Raw genomic sequence first — 19,706 nt, forward strand, 5'->3', positions numbered from 1 at the left:
AATTTTGATTATTGATGTTTAACTAGCAAATGTTGTTATTGAGTTTGGAAATGGAATTTGTGAAGTAATTAGTGGCATGTTTATTACTTTTTATAGTTGAAAGTTGCATTTCCAGTATTTGGTGGTGAATTTCAGTTTTGCCCTGTTTTTGGAATCAACTTGGGTTGCAAATTTCTCCATGTTTTAGACAGAATCAGCTTTTGGACAAAACATGAAGGTTCCGCTTGGATTAGCTGTTTTTGGAGATGTTTTTTAAAAACTTTACTGTAGCTTTGTATATGAAAAACTTTACTGTAGATATTTTTGGATTGTTTTTAGAGGTATTTTTAAAATATATTTTTAAATATTTTTATAATTTAGAATTTTGTAAGATTCTTTTTAAATACATACTGGCTCTGTTTCTACATATTAATGTTTATTTATATATATAATATTTTTATTTCAATTTTGTTTTTTAATATGTATATAATTATATATTTTAATATACATATACAAATATATATATAATTAATATATATTAATATACATATTTATAAAACAAAATTGATATGCATATATTTATATATTTATATAAATATATATATATTTATATAAATATATATATAAATATATAAATATTTATATATAAATACATATATTTAATTCAATTGATATAATATATATAATATGCATATTAATATGCATAATTTAAATTACATATTAATATTAATATAATTTATATATATAATAAAACATACATAATTGAAATATACAAATTGAAATATACATATAAATATATATTAATATACATATTATAAAACAAAGTTGAAATAAATATATTTACATATTTATATAAATAAATATGTTTATATATTTATATTTAAATAAATAAATATATGTAAATATATTTTAAACAAAATATTTATATTTATATATAAAAATATAATATTTATTTCAATTGAAATAATATATATTATACATATTAATATACATAATTGAAATATATTAATATTACTATAATTTATATATCTTATATTCATAATTGAAATATAAATATCAAAATATACATATTAATATATATATATATTAATTTACATATTATAAAAATATTTGAAATAAATATATTTATAAATTTATATAAATATATTTAATTATATATATTTATATAAATATAATTATATTTATAAATATATGTAAGTATATTTAATTATATATATTTATATTTTGCATTAATATTTATATATAAATATATATTTATTAAACAAAATATTTTTTTGTATATAATATTTATATATATAAATATTTTTGTATATTAATTTTTGTATTAATATTTATATATGTATTTATATATTTATTAAACAAAATATATTTTTTGTATATAATATTTATATATAAATATATATAAATATATTTTTTGTATATTTGGAGTTGTTTTAAAATATTTGTTTGGATATGGTGTTTTTGAAGTTATTTTTGTAAAATTTTTACTGTAGCATTGTAGATGAAAAACAAGTTTTTGAAAAACCCTCAAATCCAAACGGAGCCGAAAGTTATAGGGATTTGAGTTACCTTCTACTTGCAAAATTTCAGATCAATTGGATCATTTTAGCTTATGATTTGGTCAGAGCACTCCTGACTGCGCAAAAACTCTAATTTTCTTAACCTGTTTTTCATGTGCTTCTAACCGTCCATTTTTTACCTTGAAAATGCAAGAACTGGGTGTTAATATCTTCATAGGAAATGTAGGTCTATGTCTTAGTTTCGAAACGCCATAATATTTACCTCGATCCGATATACCTAGCTGTAGTTATGACCAAAACATCGAAAGATGACAAATCTGTCACTTATAATTTCTTCTTTAAACTGGTTTCCACCTTTGATATCCATGGTGATAAGTTTATTATTTGGTATGTTTGGTTGGTTTTGAGGCCTTGAATAGATGTATATTGTTGGTTATCACTTGTGGTTGGATTGGAGGTTTGTTGATTTGTGAATCCAAGTTGTACTTGGATGGGAAAAGTAAGAAAATATGGGAAATGCTGCTCAAATTTTAGCTCAAAGGATAAGCGAGTGAACTTGAAACATGAGCGACGATTTGAGATCGAAGTGAACTTGGTTTGTCTTTAGTGTTCAATTTTCATGCGGATAGAACTTCTATTGGAAGATACAAAGAACCAAACATTATTTGTTGTCTGGTTTACAGATACCTTATCCTCCTCGAGAAGGATCTTTCCTTGACGGGTTAATTCCATGACTTTGTCATTAAAGACATAGCATTTAGTGAGAGAGTGACCAATCAAATGATAATAACAACAATAATTTGGATCATTGATTCAACAGTTTCCTCAAGGTGCTTCATGTCAGGAAGTTCAATGAATTTCTCCTTGAAAAGGTTATCAAACATGTGAGGACTTGGAAATTCACCTATATTTTCCTTATAATTCTCTTATTTTTAATAAGTTAATTTATAACTTCCTTTTACTACTAATTTACTCTCTCAATAGGTGTAATATATACTAGAATCGAAAGTTTACTTTTACGTTTATAGTTAGCGTAAATAAGGGTTTTTGTTCACTTTGGCCGTGTGATCACTTGATGAGGTGTGTGTACTAAATTTGGTGGTTAAGAGTGAGTTTTAGATAAGGGGAAGTGTGTGATTAGAAGTGCTATTAATAAACTAGTGAATCATAAGTTAAAACGCAAGTACGAGAGAGAGAGTTAAGGAAAATAGGCTTGAACCGACGTGCACCGTTTGTTACCGATTGAGTACACCACTTGACCAATACTTTCTTACCCTAATCTTCTTGTTTTTATTTCATTTAATTTCCCCTAAATTACCCTTAAGTCAGCCACCATTTTTGACCAAAGGAAAGGAAAGAAAAGAAAAAAAAAGAAGGGAAATCTTGGCTTGACAAGTGTCAAGGATCCAAGCAACCTTTGACCTAAAACATTTCCTTCCTTCTTATCTTCCATTTGGCTCACTTTCTTCCTTATTTCTTCATGGTTTGGCCGTGACTTTGGAGAGAAAAAAGAGAGGAGAGAAACTTCCATTTCCACCTTAATCTTGCTTGTTTGAGTTGAAACTAAAAATCTAAACTGATTAAACCTGCATCTCGATGCTTAGGAAGCTAAGAGTGGTGAAAGTTTTGGAAGAAATAGCTTGGTTTCTCACTTTCAAGAAGGTTTGGTAAGGTATAAGTTCCTCCACTTCTTGTTTCTACCTTAATCTTGCTATATGTGCTATAGAAGTTTTGAATCTTGGTATATGATGGATGATTTTCTAGTTTTTGGTGGTGTAGTGAAATTTTCAGCTAGGGTTTATATTTTTCAATTTTGATTATTGATGTTTAACTAGCAAATGTTGTTATTGAGTTTGGAAATGGAATTTGTGAAGTAATTAGTGGCATGTTTATTACTTTTTATAGTTGAAAGTTGCATTTCCAGTATTTGGTGGTGAATTTCAGTTTTGCCCTGTTTTTGGAATCAACTTGGGTTGCAAATTTCTCCATGTTTTAGACAGAATCAGCTTTTGGACAAAACATGAAGGTTCCGCTTGGATTAGCTGTTTTTGGAGATGTTTTTTAAAAACTTTACTGTAGCTTTGTATATGAAAAACTTTTACTGTAGATATTTTTGGATTGTTTTTAGAGGTATTTTTAAAATATATTTTTAAATATTTTTATAATTTAGAATTTTGTAGAGATTCTTTTTAAATACATACTGGCTCTGTTTCTACATATTAATGTTTATTTATATATATAATATTTTTATTTCAATTTTGTTTTTTAATATGTATATAATTATATATTTAATATACATATACAAATATATATATATTAATATATATTAATATACATATTATAAAACAAAATTGATATGCATATATTTATATATTTATATAAATATATATATATTTATATAAATATATATATAAATATATAAATATTTATATATAAATACATATATTTAATTCAATTGATATAATATATATAATATGCATATTAATATGCATAATTTAAATTACATATTAATATTAATATAATTTATATATATAATAAAACATACATAATTGAAATATACAAATTGAAATATACATATAAATATATATTAATATACATATTATAAAACAAAGTTGAAATAAATATATTTACATATTTATATAAATAAATATGTTTATATATTTATATTTAAATAAATAAATATATGTAAATATATTTTAAACAAAATATTTATATTTATATATAAAAATATAATATTTATTTCAATTGAAATAATATATATTATACATATTAATATACATAATTGAAATATATTAATATTACTATAATTTATATATCTTATATTCATAATTGAAATATAAATATCAAAATATACATATTAATATATATATATATTAATTTACATATTATAAAAATATTTGAAATAAATATATTTATAAATTTATATAAATATATTTAATTATATATATTTATATAAATATAATTATATTTATAAATATATGTAAGTATATTTAATTATATATATTTATATTTTGCATTAATATTTATATATAAATATATATTTATTAAACAAAATATTTTTTTGTATATAATATTTATATATATAAATATTTTTGTATATTAATTTTTGTATTAATATTTATATATGTATTTATATATTTATTAAACAAAATATATTTTTTGTATATAATATTTATATATAAATATATATAAATATATTTTTTGTATATTTGGAGTTGTTTTAAAATATTTGTTTGGATATGGTGTTTTTGAAGTTATTTTTGTAAAATTTTTACTGTAGCATTGTAGATGAAAAACAAGTTTTTGAAAAACCCTCAAATCCAAACGGAGCCGAAAGTTATAGGGATTTGAGTTACCTTCTACTTGCAAAATTTCAGATCAATTGGATCATTTTAGCTTATGATTTGGTCAGAGCACTCCTGACTGCGCAAAAACTCTAATTTTCTTAACCTGTTTTTCATGTGCTTCTAACCGTCCATTTTTTACCTTGAAAATGCAAGAACTGGGTGTTAATATCTTCATAGGAAATGTAGGTCTATGTCTTAGTTTCGAAACGCCATAATATTTACCTCGATCCGATATACCTAGCTGTAGTTATGACCAAAACATCGAAAGATGACAAATCTGTCACTTATAATTTCTTCTTTAAACTGGTTTCCACCTTTGATATCCATGGTGATAAGTTTATTATTTGGTATGTTTGGTTGGTTTTGAGGCCTTGAATAGATGTATATTGTTGGTTATCACTTGTGGTTGGATTGGAGGTTTGTTGATTTGTGAATCCAAGTTGTACTTGGATGGGAAAAGTAAGAAAATATGGGAAATGCTGCTCAAATTTTAGCTCAAAGGATAAGCGAGTGAACTTGAAACATGAGCGACGATTTGAGATCGAAGTGAACTTGGTTTGTCTTTAGTGTTCAATTTTCATGCGGATAGAACTTCTATTGGAAGATACAAAGAACCAAACATTATTTGTTGTCTGGTTTACAGATACCTTATCCTCCTCGAGAAGGATCTTTCCTTGACGGGTTAATTCCATGACTTTGTCATTAAAGACATAGCATTTAGTGAGAGAGTGACCAATCAAATGATAATAACAACAATAATTTGGATCATTGATTCAACAGTTTCCTCAAGGTGCTTCATGTCAGGAAGTTCAATGAATTTCTCCTTGAAAAGGTTATCAAACATGTGAGGACTTGGAAATTCACCTATATTTTCCTTATAATTCTCTTATTTTTAATAAGTTAATTTATAACTTCCTTTTACTACTAATTTACTCTCTCAATAGGTGTAATATATACTAGAATCGAAAGTTTACTTTTACGTTTATAGTTAGCGTAAATAAGGGTTTTTGTTCACTTTGGCCGTGTGATCACTTGATGAGGTGTGTGTACTAAATTTGGTGGTTAAGAGTGAGTTTTAGATAAGGGGAAGTGTGTGATTAGAAGTGCTATTAATAAACTAGTGAATCATAAGTTAAAACGCAAGTACGAGAGAGAGAGTTAAGGAAAATAGGCTTGAACCGACGTGCACCGTTTGTTACCGATTGAGTACACCACTTGACCAATACTTTCTTACCCTAATCTTCTTGTTTTTATTTCATTTAATTTCCCCTAAATTACCCTTAAGTCAGCCACCATTTTTGACCAAAGGAAAGGAAAGAAAAGAAAAAAAAAGAAGGGAAATCTTGGCTTGACAAGTGTCAAGGATCCAAGCAACCTTTGACCTAAAACATTTCCTTCCTTCTTATCTTCCATTTGGCTCACTTTCTTCCTTATTTCTTCATGGTTTGGCCGTGACTTTGGAGAGAAAAAAGAGAGGAGAGAAACTTCCATTTCCACCTTAATCTTGCTTGTTTGAGTTGAAACTAAAAATCTAAACTGATTAAACCTGCATCTCGATGCTTAGGAAGCTAAGAGTGGTGAAAGTTTTGGAAGAAATAGCTTGGTTTCTCACTTTCAAGAAGGTTTGGTAAGGTATAAGTTCCTCCACTTCTTGTTTCTACCTTAATCTTGCTATATGTGCTATAGAAGTTTTGAATCTTGGTATATGATGGATGATTTTCTAGTTTTTGGTGGTGTAGTGAAATTTTCAGCTAGGGTTTATATTTTTCAATTTTGATTATTGATGTTTAACTAGCAAATGTTGTTATTGAGTTTGGAAATGGAATTTGTGAAGTAATTAGTGGCATGTTTATTACGTTTTATAGTTGAAAGTTGCATTTCCAGTATTTGGTGGTGAATTTCAGTTCTGCCCTGTTTTTGGAATCAACTTGGGCTACAAATTTCTCCATGTTTTAGACTGAATCAGCTTTTGGACAAAGCATGAAAAGTTATAGGGATTTGAGTTACCTTCTACCTGCAAAATTTCAGATCAATTGGATCATTTTAGCTTATGATTTGGTCAGAGCACTCCTGACTGCGCAAAAACTCTAATTTTCCTAACCTGTTTTTCGTGTGCTTCTGACCGTCCATTTTTGACCTTGAAAATGCAAGAACTGAGTGTTAATATCTTCATAGAAAATGTAGGTCTATGTCTTAGTTTCGAAACGCCATAATATTTACCTCGATCCGATATACCTAGCTGTAGTTATGACCAAAACATCGAAAGATGACAAATCTACCACTTATAATTTCTTCTTTAAACTGGTTTTCAGCTTTGATAACCATGGTGATAAGTTTATTATTTGGCATGTTTGGTTGGTTTTGAGGCCTTGAATAGATGTATGTTGTTGGTTATCACTTGTGGTTGGATTGGAGGTTTGTTGGTTTGTGAATTCAAGTTGTACTTGGATGGAAAAAGTAAGAAAATAGGGGAAATGCTGCTCAAATTTTAGCTCGAAGGATAAGCGAGTGAACTTGAAACATGAGCGACGATTTGAGATCGAAGTGAACTTGGATTGTCTTTGGTGTTCAATTTTCCGTTAGTAGAGGTATATAAGCTGAAATTTGGCCAAAACTCGTACCCTTTAAAAGGCGAAAGTAGCGACCACTCGAAATATGTTTTTCTCGTCTTTTAGACCACTTTGAGAACTCAAAGTTTTAATCGCTTCCTTACCAAAACTAAAAGAGCGAGTATGAGTTTTCTAGGGTATGATAAGCAAAATGAATACTACTTAAACGAGTTTCATTTACTTGATTTTCTTTGAGCGAAACTCCTATGTTTTGAACCCTAGTTGATTTCAAATTCTTAAATGATATTTTATCGCAGATATGGACTCCAACCAAGGGGTTGCACCTGAGCGTGAACTTGAAAAGCACCAAGTCTTTGGTGAGTGCTTCCAAATACATGATTGAACTTGATATTTGATTTAAATTCTTTACCAACGTGATCGAATAATATTTGTTTAGTTTGATCGGGCAAGGGTGTACTTTATCGCACTTGCCCTAATATGATATATACTTGTTTATTTGTTGCAATTGACTTGATATATTTGTGTATAACGTGAGCACTCTATGGAATTTCAGAAACCCTGTGGCTAGTTACTCGAGTCGAGCCGGCAAGGGTTTGGTCGATTAGGTAACGAACCCTGGGTCTCTTGTTTTGTCGAGTGGAGTGTTTTCTCCTCGACTAATCGGTATGCTCGAGTATTACTACACATGTTTATCTTGGCATTCGGACTCGGTAAGGGGGTTGAATGGTGGACGGAGATTGGCGTTAAGTGGGGCACTACTGGACTAATTACTTTACTTGAAAGTTGACGGAGTGTTAACTACTCCTTGATCAAGCTATGGTGGAGCTATTTTGCAATAGCGGCTGTATCCTTTTACTTGACATGTTAAATATCTAGTGACTGGTTTCACGAAGTGTTATTGCTCATTTTCTTGACTTCATATGCTCGCTATTTTGATACTTATGTTTTTAAATCATGGTCAAATTGCTATTTGGGTCTGCATGATGTTTTGGAACCTCACTGGGTTTTAAACTCACTCTATTAGATTTGTTTTCCTTACAGGGGATACAAGCGAGGGCGTGAGACTGGTACAGGTTAGCATAGTCTAGTTTTTGAATTTTTGCAATTGTACTCGTGCTACTGCTCGGTTAGGGTTGAATGTATCTGAAATTCATATCTTTTGTTATATTTGGGATTGTATGAATGTTAGGAATAGAAATGAATGTGCATGTACGTTCTAAATTTGGGAACTGTTATTCCATTTACGCTTGAGGTTGTGCACTATTTTATTTGAAATAAGTGAGCGAGTCCTGGCGAGAGTTGGGCAGGCGATCCACTAAATCCTGGGGAACGCCCTAAGGAGAGATGGGGTCGTCACAAAACATTCCTTGTAAATAAGATTCAAGGAAAGGGAATTTCTTTTCATGCATCTTTTTTAAAGTGGGCCTTCTTGTTGACTTATTATGAGAGAAGTCCAACTTCTTAGTGACTTTCGACTAACCTTGGTAGCAATTTTCATGAGAGCCGTATTTATTGCAATGGATTCCTTATTACTGAATTTTGAAGAAAGCTTGCCCCCTTTTTTATTTTCTTATCTTTCATTGTTTTAACGAGGAGGTTGAACGTGTGGAGTTTGAATAGGAAGTCTATCAATTGCATTGACTGTGATACTCAATTTCATATCGTGAGCACGAGTAACTAATTCTTCAAACGAATTTGGACAGATACGTTGCAAAATATAACTTAAAACTCCAATGTATCCCTCGGATGCACATTTCTATGGCAGAAGTTTCAGATAGTCTGTCTTTGCAGTTAAGACTCAAACTTCTCCACCTATCAATGTAGTTGACCACAGGTTCATTTATCCATTGGCGAGTGTTAATTAACTCTAGCATACTAACGATTCTTCTGGTGCTATAGAAACAATTCAGGAACTCTTGTTTAAGCTATTCCCAACTGTTAATGAACCCTGATGCAAGATCAGTGTACCAATCAAACACATTGCTCTTCAAAAATCTGACAAACTGTTTGACTAGTAAGTTACCACAGGTTCCAACATTATTACAAGTCTTGATAAAATGGGCCACATGTTGTTTTGAATTGCATTTTTCATCGAACTGTTGAAATTTAGGCGGTTGATATCCAGCAGGCATCATTAGATTGTTAATCCTAGCAGTGTAAGGTTTGGAGTAAGTAAAGTTTGACTTTGAGGCACTCTCTTTTTTGTCTTTGATCATGTCTTCAACAAATTCCTTCAATTGTTCTATAGGGATAGTTCCCTCAGCAGTCAAGTACACTTCTTTTACCTTGTCTTTGCCTTTAAATGACGAAGTTTCACGCTTTTAGTGCTCTTTGGAGTTCATATGGCTTCCTTTAGGGGCGCGATTCTTTTGATTAAGCAGTTGGGCAATAAGAGCATCTTGGTCCTTGATGTGTTTTATCATGGTCTCCATCATCTTGGACATGTTCAAGACTTGAAGTGTTTATCATCATAGCAGGCATTGCAGTAGAAGAAGTAGCAGAATCTTCAATGGAAAACCTTGATCAAAGAGTTTCATGGAAAAATGTTGATCCAGTACTTGATGATTCATCATTATGCTTAGAAAATTTGGATCCATATCCAAATTCGAGCATGGCAAGAGTCTTCTCAATCGAAACAGAAACATTTTTGAGCCCCATTATGGGAGAAGAAAGCATTAGTGATGTTGAGCTAAAGATGGGAGTTGATGCAGATGGAACTTCCATGCTACTTTGGGTGGAAGTTCTTGTCATACTTCTTATCACAGGACCAACGGCACCAGCATTTGTGACAACATGTGCAGCTTTTTGAACAGGTTTGGCATCATTAGTTTTAGAACGAGAAGTCATGAACTTGTTGTTCTTTGGTGCCATCGTGATATATGTAGTTCAATATTCAAAGAGAAGAGGTGGAAGGCAGAAATAATCCCACTGGACGTGCCAAAAATTTGTACGCGATAAAATTTTAAATTTGCAGAAGACAAAAAACATACATGACAAATGTGCTATATATAAATTTAAGAAAAATATGAGTACAATCTTTGGAATTTTCTCAAATTTGTAGAGAGACTCCTTCGATTCTTCTGTTCAAACACTAATCCAAGGGTTTTGCAGCTTGTTCTTGAATCGATCGTCAATTCCTTCAAATTTTAATATAGAAGATTTAAAAAACTTGATGAACTCGAACACTTGAAGATTCAAGTCTTGATGTGAGGAAGACTTGAAGAACTTGAAAATGCAGAGCCTTTGTAGCTTGGTGTTTCAGAAAACTTGAGCATATGAGATGTGTCTTGATGTGTCTCAATTTTGGCGGAGTGACCCTCCATTTATAGTCGTGGTATGAGGTAAAGATTGAAGACATGTATACCACTTTACTTGTCTTTCAAAACATGCAGTAATATCAGAATTGTGTCAATTTAAATATTATCTCTTCATTTTATATTTATTAATAAAGAGCTAATATTAATGAATAGTTTGTTGATTGGCCAAACTTGTAGGGACATATGATGTGGCATCATTTGATTGGACAAACTATTACAGTATATAAGACATATACATGGATTAAATAACTCTAAATATCATTTTTTCGATAAAAAATAATTATTTAGATATTTATCCATAATTTTGCCAAATCATAGAGACATGTGAAATGATATAATTTGATTGGCAAAGATATCCCGACAATTTTAACTAACCGCAACACCTCATTTTGACATGTGGAGAGACATGATTGGCTGTCGAATAGCCAAGTTTTCAAGCGTGCATAACATATGTCAATATCTAATTGGATAAAAATAAACCATAGAAATAATTTATAGACCAATGGTAATTTTTAGAATTAATTAAAATTCCATTGTCAACAACCTTATTAGCTTTCCAATTTCAAATCAATTTTCATTCCAATTGCTTTCTTTATCAATTACTTTAACAAGAGTTTTAAGTCCTTGAGACAACTCAAGCTAGATGAACAGCAATTAGCTATTATTAAGATTTATCGTTGCATTGTCATTTACAATTGTCAGTTCAATTTCATCTTTTCTTAGCAGAAGTTAAGTGACATGTTTAGCAACATTTAGTCCATCAAGTTAGCTATCTACTACATCAGTTTGAGTTTATCGACTATCAAAAATCAACAGAAACAAAAACTATAATATATAACAGATTAATAAATTTGTATTGCTTATACAATAAATTTGTGTATTTTATAGATATTTTTATAATGTTTCTTGGATGGTAAATTATTTTGTGGCAATTCCCTATTCAACGCACAATTGCAAAACTATTACTATTCAATAGAATAAATCAATCTATATAGAGCCTTTATTTAATAGCTAAATATTGTAAAGAAAGAAGATTGTAGTTTTAGTCCCCGATCTATCACCTATGTGCGAAACTAGTACCTATTCTATTTTGCAAAGCAAATGTAGTCTCCAATCTATCCAATTTTGCACAAAAGTAGGTAATTGACAAATTTCTTCCAATTTTTACTGCAATGATCGCACGAGAAGTCACGTGCCAACATTTAAAAACATTTTTTTAATTCAAAAGCTCTTTAAAAACACATTTTCCTAGTGTTCTGAGTTTTTTGTTCTTTCTAAAAGAAATGGCAACCGAAAATTCTGATTTCTTAGTTCACACTTCTCTCTAATTAGGCTCTGTAAGGTCCAAGTGCAACCTAAGAAGGGGGTGAATTAAGTTAATAAAAACTAAAGCAAGTAAAAGCCAAATTTTTACCAATTATTCAACCAAAATAGCTTTAAGTAAACAAATACTCAAGCAGACACAATGACAATAGATAAGCAAATTAAACCACACAAACAAGCAATTAAAAGAGAACAATAAGATAAAAGGATTACAAACCAAAAACTCTCAAGTTTCTTCCAGACTTGGAGTTGAATCCATTAGTAGCTTCTTCAATTGTTGGTGAAACTAACCAACTTGTACAAGTGAAGGCTCACTCTTTGCTCACCCTAAAACTCTTTAGTTAAGCCAAAAAGTTTTACAACTCACCCAAGTTAACCCTCAACTAGTTACGATTGAAAGTTCACTCAACTAATTAAGAACTACTTACAAGTGAGGGTTATCTTCACAAAGGTTTTACTTCTTCTCTTTGAGAAACCTCACAAACCCAATTTTTTTCGCACCTATACAATAATCAAAGTATATTTCTACTCAAATATCACTCTTGAAAACTTATATTTTATGTAAGCAAACTCTCCATCCTTCTTATACTTGAGGGCATTTATAGGTGGTGAAATTTTGCCCCAAAGGTATCTCCAATGGTTAAAAACTAACCGTTAGAGCTATTGGACATCCAATCTTATGTGTCAGACATCCAATATCCTATCAAACATCCGGTCCAATTGTTCTGTATCCAATAGCCTTGCATCTGATAGAAACAGATGGTTCAAGTTCCAATCCTATTTTGTGTCAGACGGCCGATAGGAGGGATGAATGTCCGATCAAAATGTTCAATGTGTACTAGCTGATTGTCAGACGTCCGATATCTCGTTGAGTGTCTGATCCTTGTATCCGATAGGCCACATTGCTTTTTGATTCTTCTTGATTTGTTTTCCTCCTATTTTCATTTTGCGTATCCCTAATCATTTTTCATATAAAAATATTAGTTCAAATAATTAGTTTTGTTACGTTATCATCAAAACTAAGGATTAATCAATCTAAGTTTTTAATCTCCCCATTTTTTATGATTTTAAACAAAATGATTATTTTCTTGATAAAATAAACTCCCCCATAGTACAAGCCAACATTCAAAGAAATATTATTCAATTTTTTGTCCCTTTTGACATCATCAAAAAATAAATAAGTATAAAGAAATATTGCACATAAAGAAAGAATTGCAAGAAACTCTCCCTAAGATCTAGACCATCATTCTCATAAAATATCTCATTTTTAAAATAATAATGTAATTTAACTACAAGGAGATTAATCACATTTAAAGAGTTTTTTTCCGTTCACAAGCATATTAACAAGTACACAAGTGAATCATGTAAGGGATTATTTTTAAAGCAAATTTTGCTCATTCTTACAATTTCTCCTCCTAATTTTTTTTTTTTAAAAAAGCATTAACAAAAAACAAGGATCATACAATGGCATAATCAAAATAATATTTGATCAACAATTAATTACATGTGATGCAACTACCTCATTTATTGTGAGGTTAAGAGCATTCCATTTAAATACAAAGTTGGCAAATAACATCACAATCCTTTCACTTGTACAAAATAATATGCTAAATTTAAATAAATTAGGGTAGAATGCTCTCACATTTAAATAAGGAGATACATTATACCTAGTGATTAAATTATGTCAAATTTAGATAACTAGCATAATCTATATATAAAGCTCATAGTAAGTAGACATAAAAGATTTTCTCCCCCTTTCTTTTGCAAGTCATGAACATATTTGAAAAAAAAATTTGGGGGATGCTCTACTCAAAGAAACTAGTACAAAGTAAAAGGATGTTCTGTTCAAAGAAAAGTGCAAATTAGCATATATGATATAGTTTAAGTTATAGACATCACCAATTTGCAACATTCAAAATTTGAGGTAAATACTATAATTCAATCTTTGGGAACATACCTCATCATAAATATAATTTGTATTTATTTGGAAAGTTTGTTACCTCTATAGTCTTGCATATTCACCTTTAATTCTTTCACCACTTTTTCAAACTTTCAAGTTCCTTGATCTTTTGAATCCAAGGGACATTTTGTATCATCTTTCAAGTTCCACTTGGATTAATTTTTTCTTGGATACCTGCACAAGAGAGTTCACTTTTGGTATCAATTTTTCTTGGATCCATGGGAGTTAGTTGTATCTTTCAACACTCAAATAGCTTTCATTTCCAAATTCGCATTTCTTTTCATAAAACACTTTTTTTTCATATGACTATGTTGGCAACAATAATCACATAAAATATGAGTATTTCTCACATGAGATGATCTAATAAAGCATGATCCATCTTTTCTATGTGTCGTAAATTTTTTGTTAATTAAAGTGTTCCTAATTTTTTTTTTCAAAACACCTTGTTTCTCTTTTTTAAGAAAATCACTAAAACCATTCATTCTTTTTCTCGACAAGACTTATTCTTCTTTAATCTTTTCATAAACTTTATTTTCTCTCCAATTTTCTTTTCAAATCATCTTTTTTGCATACAAAATCAACTTCATTTTTCTTGAAATCATCATTTTTTTCTTAATCTCTTATTTTCTTGAAAGAGTTTGGAATTTTCACTTTGATTTTCAATTCCTTATTCTTAGCATAGGATTGTTTCAAACTATCATACAATTTAATCATGGATCCCTCAACATTATCATCATTATCACTATCATCACTTTCATCATTAGAGGAAAAGTTAGAAAATACCTCATAATCCCCAATAACCATAAATGCCATTTGAACCCTTTCATATTCTTCTTAACTTCACCATCCAAATTGCAATCTTTCAATGTAATTTAGAAATTATTGAAATTTTGTTTTCTTTCTCCTCTTGCTTTGGTGAAATTTAAGAATTTGTTGTTATTTGATCCATCTCTTCTAAGTTCTCTCTTATTGTTAAAGAGGTTCTTGATGGTTTTAGTCATAAGAACTACATCACTTTCATCAAGTTTTATATCTTCATCATCATGTGAGAGTAGATCCTCTTCTTCTTGAGAAGCCTTAAGTGCAATACCTTTCTTCTTCATCTTGCACTTTTGATTTTATCTTCAACTCATAAGAGGCGAGTGAGTTAACAAGAGAATCAATAGATATATAATTCAAAAGTTTTGCTTCCTCTATGGCCGTAGCCTTGGTGTCCCATTCCTTAGGTAAAGCATTCAAAAATTTTCTATTTTTCTTACCCAAAAAATATTCTTTACCAAGCAATTTAAGATCTTTAATAATGTCACTACATCTACAATAAATCTTATCAACATTCTTGTGAGGTTTCATTCTGTAAGATTCATATTTAGCAACAAATTAAGATTTCTTTTATTCTTTAATATCTTGGCTACCTTTATGTATTTCACATAATTTATCCCAAATTTTCTTAACTGATTTACAACCTTTAATCCTACTAGATTCATAAGCATCGAAAGCATTATATAACATATTCATGGTCTTAGCATTCAAAGAAATATATATTTTACACTTTTCATCTAATTCTTGCCTAATTTTTAATCTATTCAAATTTATTACAGCATCATATATTGTAACTTCATAAGGACCATTAATAACAATATACCAAAATTCAATGGTAAGAGATTGTAAGAAAACTTTCATGCTTTGTTTCCAACTACTACAATGTGAGTCACTAAACATAGGTGATCTAATAATGGATTGACCCTCTAAAAATAAAGCATTATTGGTTGCCATCTTTAATCCTAAATCGATTGAACTTAATTTCTATGAGACCAAATTCTGATACCAATTGTAAGGGCGAAGTACAACCAAAGAAGTGGGTGAATTAGGTTAATAAAAATTAAATCAAGTAAAAGTCAAATTTTCACCCAATTATTCAACTAAAATAACTTAAATAAACAAGTACTCACGCAAACACAATGACAAGATATATAAATAAATTACATCACACAAACAAGCAAGTAAAATAAAGTAAAAGGATTGCAAACCAAAGAACTCCCATGTTTTTTCCAAACTTGAAGTTGAATCCACTAGTAGTTTCTTCAATTGTTGGTGAAACTAACCAATTTGTAGAAATGAAGGCTCACTCTTTGCTCACTCTAAAATTTTTTAGTTGAGTCAAAGAGTTTTACAACTCACCCAAGTTAACCCTTAACTAGTTACAATTGAAAGTTCACCTTCACAAAGGTTTTACTTCTCCTTTTTGAAAAACCTCACAAATCCAACATTTTTCACACCTATACAATAATTAAAGTATATTTTTAACCAAATATCACTCTCAAAAGTTTGTATTTTATGTAGGCAAAAGTCTCCATCATTCTCGTACTTAGGGGCATTTTATAAGTGGTGAAATTTTGCCCCAAAAGCATCTCCATGGTTAAAAAACAAGCCATTAGAGCTATCGGACGTCCGATCATATGTGTTAGACATCCGATAGCTTATCCGACATTCGGCCCAATTGCTCTGCATCTGATAGCCTTGCATCTGATAGAAATAAAAGGTTCAAGTTCCAACCCTTTTTATGTCAAATGGTGAATAGGAGGGATGAGTCTCCAATTTGTACTCATTGATTGTCAGATGTCCGATACTGCGTTTAGCATTCGATCCTCTCATTTGACATGCAATATTGCTTTTTAATCCTTCTTGATTTGGTTTCTTCCTTTTTCTATTTTGCAAGATACCTGTCTAATCATTTCTCATATAAACATATTAGCCCAAATCATTATTTTGTTACGTTATCATAAAAAACAAAGATTAATCAACCTAAGTCTTCGGGCTCTTTAAGATAAAAACTTATATCCATCTACAAGAGAATATCTCATAAAACTCTTTTGAACTGGAGACCTACAAGGCATAGGTAGTTGAAAATTTATTTCGATCAATTCTTGTTTTTGATGGTTAGCCAGTCAAAATGATTGGCCAATCCTTGATTTTGATAATTAATAATTTAAAATGATGATTTGGACTAATGTTTTTAATGAGAATTTTGCTAGAATAGATGCTCAAACATTTGGAAAAAGAAAGGATAAAAAATAAGAAGGAATGAAGATTGTTGCTCAGCATCAGATGTAGCTTCAGATGCATAATTGCTTGATCGAACATCTGAAATACCACAATGGAGATATCGCCTATTATCGAATACAACATCAAACACATAACGAAGGGTCAACTATCCGAATATTGAAGTGAATAACATCGAATGAAGTGTGGGACGCTAACTCACTCTATCTACCATTCAAAAATTAAATGCAAAACTGGGAAAGCTATTAATCTCTTTCGGATGCATCTATCGGACAATAAATATTTGGATCGGCCATCCGATCGGGCATTGGACCCATGGTTCAGATGCAGAACATTTAGTTCGAATGTCTAAAAACTCTAACCGCTAATTCTTGATAGCTAGTTATTTTTACTATTGGAGAGCTTATTGGACCAAATATAAAATATAGAAAGACTTTTATCTACATTGATCGCAAGTTTTGTAAGAGGATTTTTTAAGGAAAAGTACTCTTTGTGCGTGTACTTGTATTCTTTATGAGGTTGAAATGTGTAAGAGTTCTTCATTGGTTGAGTAGGCATTCAGCTGTAACTTAGAAAGGGTTACCTAGGGAAAGCTATGAAATTCTTTGGCTCAACTAGAGTAGGGAAAATTAGTGTAAGTAAAGGGTGAGCCCTTCTTTGTACAAGTTGGTTTGCTTCACCAACATTGCAAGAAACTCTTGGTGGATTGAATTCCTAGTTTGGGAGTGGACGTAGGCACCAAGGAGTGTGATCGAATCACTATAAATTAGTTTGTCTATCTTTTAATTTATTTGCTTTTCCTTTTATTTAGCTATCTTGTGCGGTTTATTTACTCCATCTTTACTTTTTTTTCTTAGCTTAAGTGTATGTTCAATTAGGTTGGTTAGGATAGTAAAATTGGGTGAAATTTTGCTATTACTTGTTTGATTCGTATTCAACCTAATTCACCACCTATTAGATTGCTCTTGGGCCTTACATCTGGTATCAAACTTTCGTCTCTTAAAGATTAAACTGAACTAATTTAGTAGTACATATGGCAACCAATAATACTTTATTTTAGAGGGATGATATATCACTAGACCTCCCATGTTTAATGAAATAAATTTTGTTAGTTGGAGAGAATGTATGAAAATAATTCTACAATCTAAAGATATTGGGTTGTGGTATATAGTTAATAGGGGTCCTTATGAAGATAGCATTTTAGATACGGACTTAGTAGATTTAGATCAAAAACTAGAAATGAATTGAATGTTTAAAACAAAGTTAATTTCACCTTTAATGCCAAAACTATGAATGTTTTGTATAATTATTTAGATGCCAGTGAATCTACAAGGGTAAAAGGGCTTAAGTCAGGTAAAGAGATTTGGGTAAGTTGAGAAAAATTCATGAGGGTAGTAATGATGTGAAAGAACTAATGAAGTCGTTGCTTGTATGTAAACGTGAATCTTAAAAAATGGAACGTGTGACGAACCCACTTTCCACTAGGGCGTACCCCAGGGTTCGGCGGGCCGCCTGCCCAGCTCTCGCCGGGACTCAGTCGTTCACTACATTCCTCAAACAGATTACAAGATAAATCTCAAATATTACATCACATTCTCCAATAATTACATGTCATAAATGAAGCGGAAACGATTTCCAACTATACATAAAATGATTCCACACCCAAACGGTACAAAATATAACAATTCCAACTAAGCCATCCAATCACGTGAATAAGCACAACAAGTCCTTCCTTCGCCACGAGCCCTGCGGAGGGGAATAAAATATTTTTGGGGTGAGCTAGAAGCTCAGCGAGTAACCAGAAAAATCAGTAATCAAATATATTTCACAATGTTGCATTTCGATCATTTCGATGATGTCATGATTCAGAGATCAAATGTACGTTTAGTGCTTTCGTGAGCCGGTGAAATCACAGCACTTGAACACCCAACGCTCAAATGGATCATTTAACATTAACATTAACATTAGGAGGGAGCCCCTTTTTGAGCTCAGGAGCCATTTGCTCCGTCATGTCACGAACTCACGAAAATGGTGGAGACGTTGGTGTCCAGCACAAGACTTTCCCAGAACTCATTGAAGCCAAATCATGTCATGAATTCACATGCAAGCACGCATGAGATGCAATCGAGTACATAATGCAAGAAACATTTCACAAGTACTTTGGAAATAGTTTAGGGTCACTCACCTCCATGGCTCAGAAATCATCCATCAAATATCATTGCCTTGCTCAAATCCAAGTCTTAAATCACAAACTCAATGCAAACAAATCCCTTCAAAGTTCGGACAGCACTTCCCCTGAATTTGCTAACTTTTCCAGCCATCATGGCTTCATTATTTCCTCATTCCAACCCAAAGGTACACACACAACAACAAGTTCATCCAATAGCCATTCAGCAAGCTCCAAGTAGCTAGTACAAGTCAAGTTAGGGAAAAGTCCGGAAATGAAAGTTAAGCTCAAAACCAGAAAAACAGGTTTTGACGTCATTTTGCGGTAATGGCACCAAAGGCACTAAAATTATCGGATGAAGGTACAAGACCCACCATTTCGAAGCTAAGAGACAGGGCTACAATATTACAGAAGGTCACTCAACCCAGTTTCACGTGTAACCAGGTCAAAAATGCAAGATACC

This window comes from Coffea eugenioides, chromosome 3, assembly GCF_003713205.1.
Source record: "Coffea eugenioides isolate CCC68of chromosome 3, Ceug_1.0, whole genome shotgun sequence".
NCBI classification, from domain to species: domain Eukaryota; kingdom Viridiplantae; phylum Streptophyta; class Magnoliopsida; order Gentianales; family Rubiaceae; genus Coffea; species Coffea eugenioides.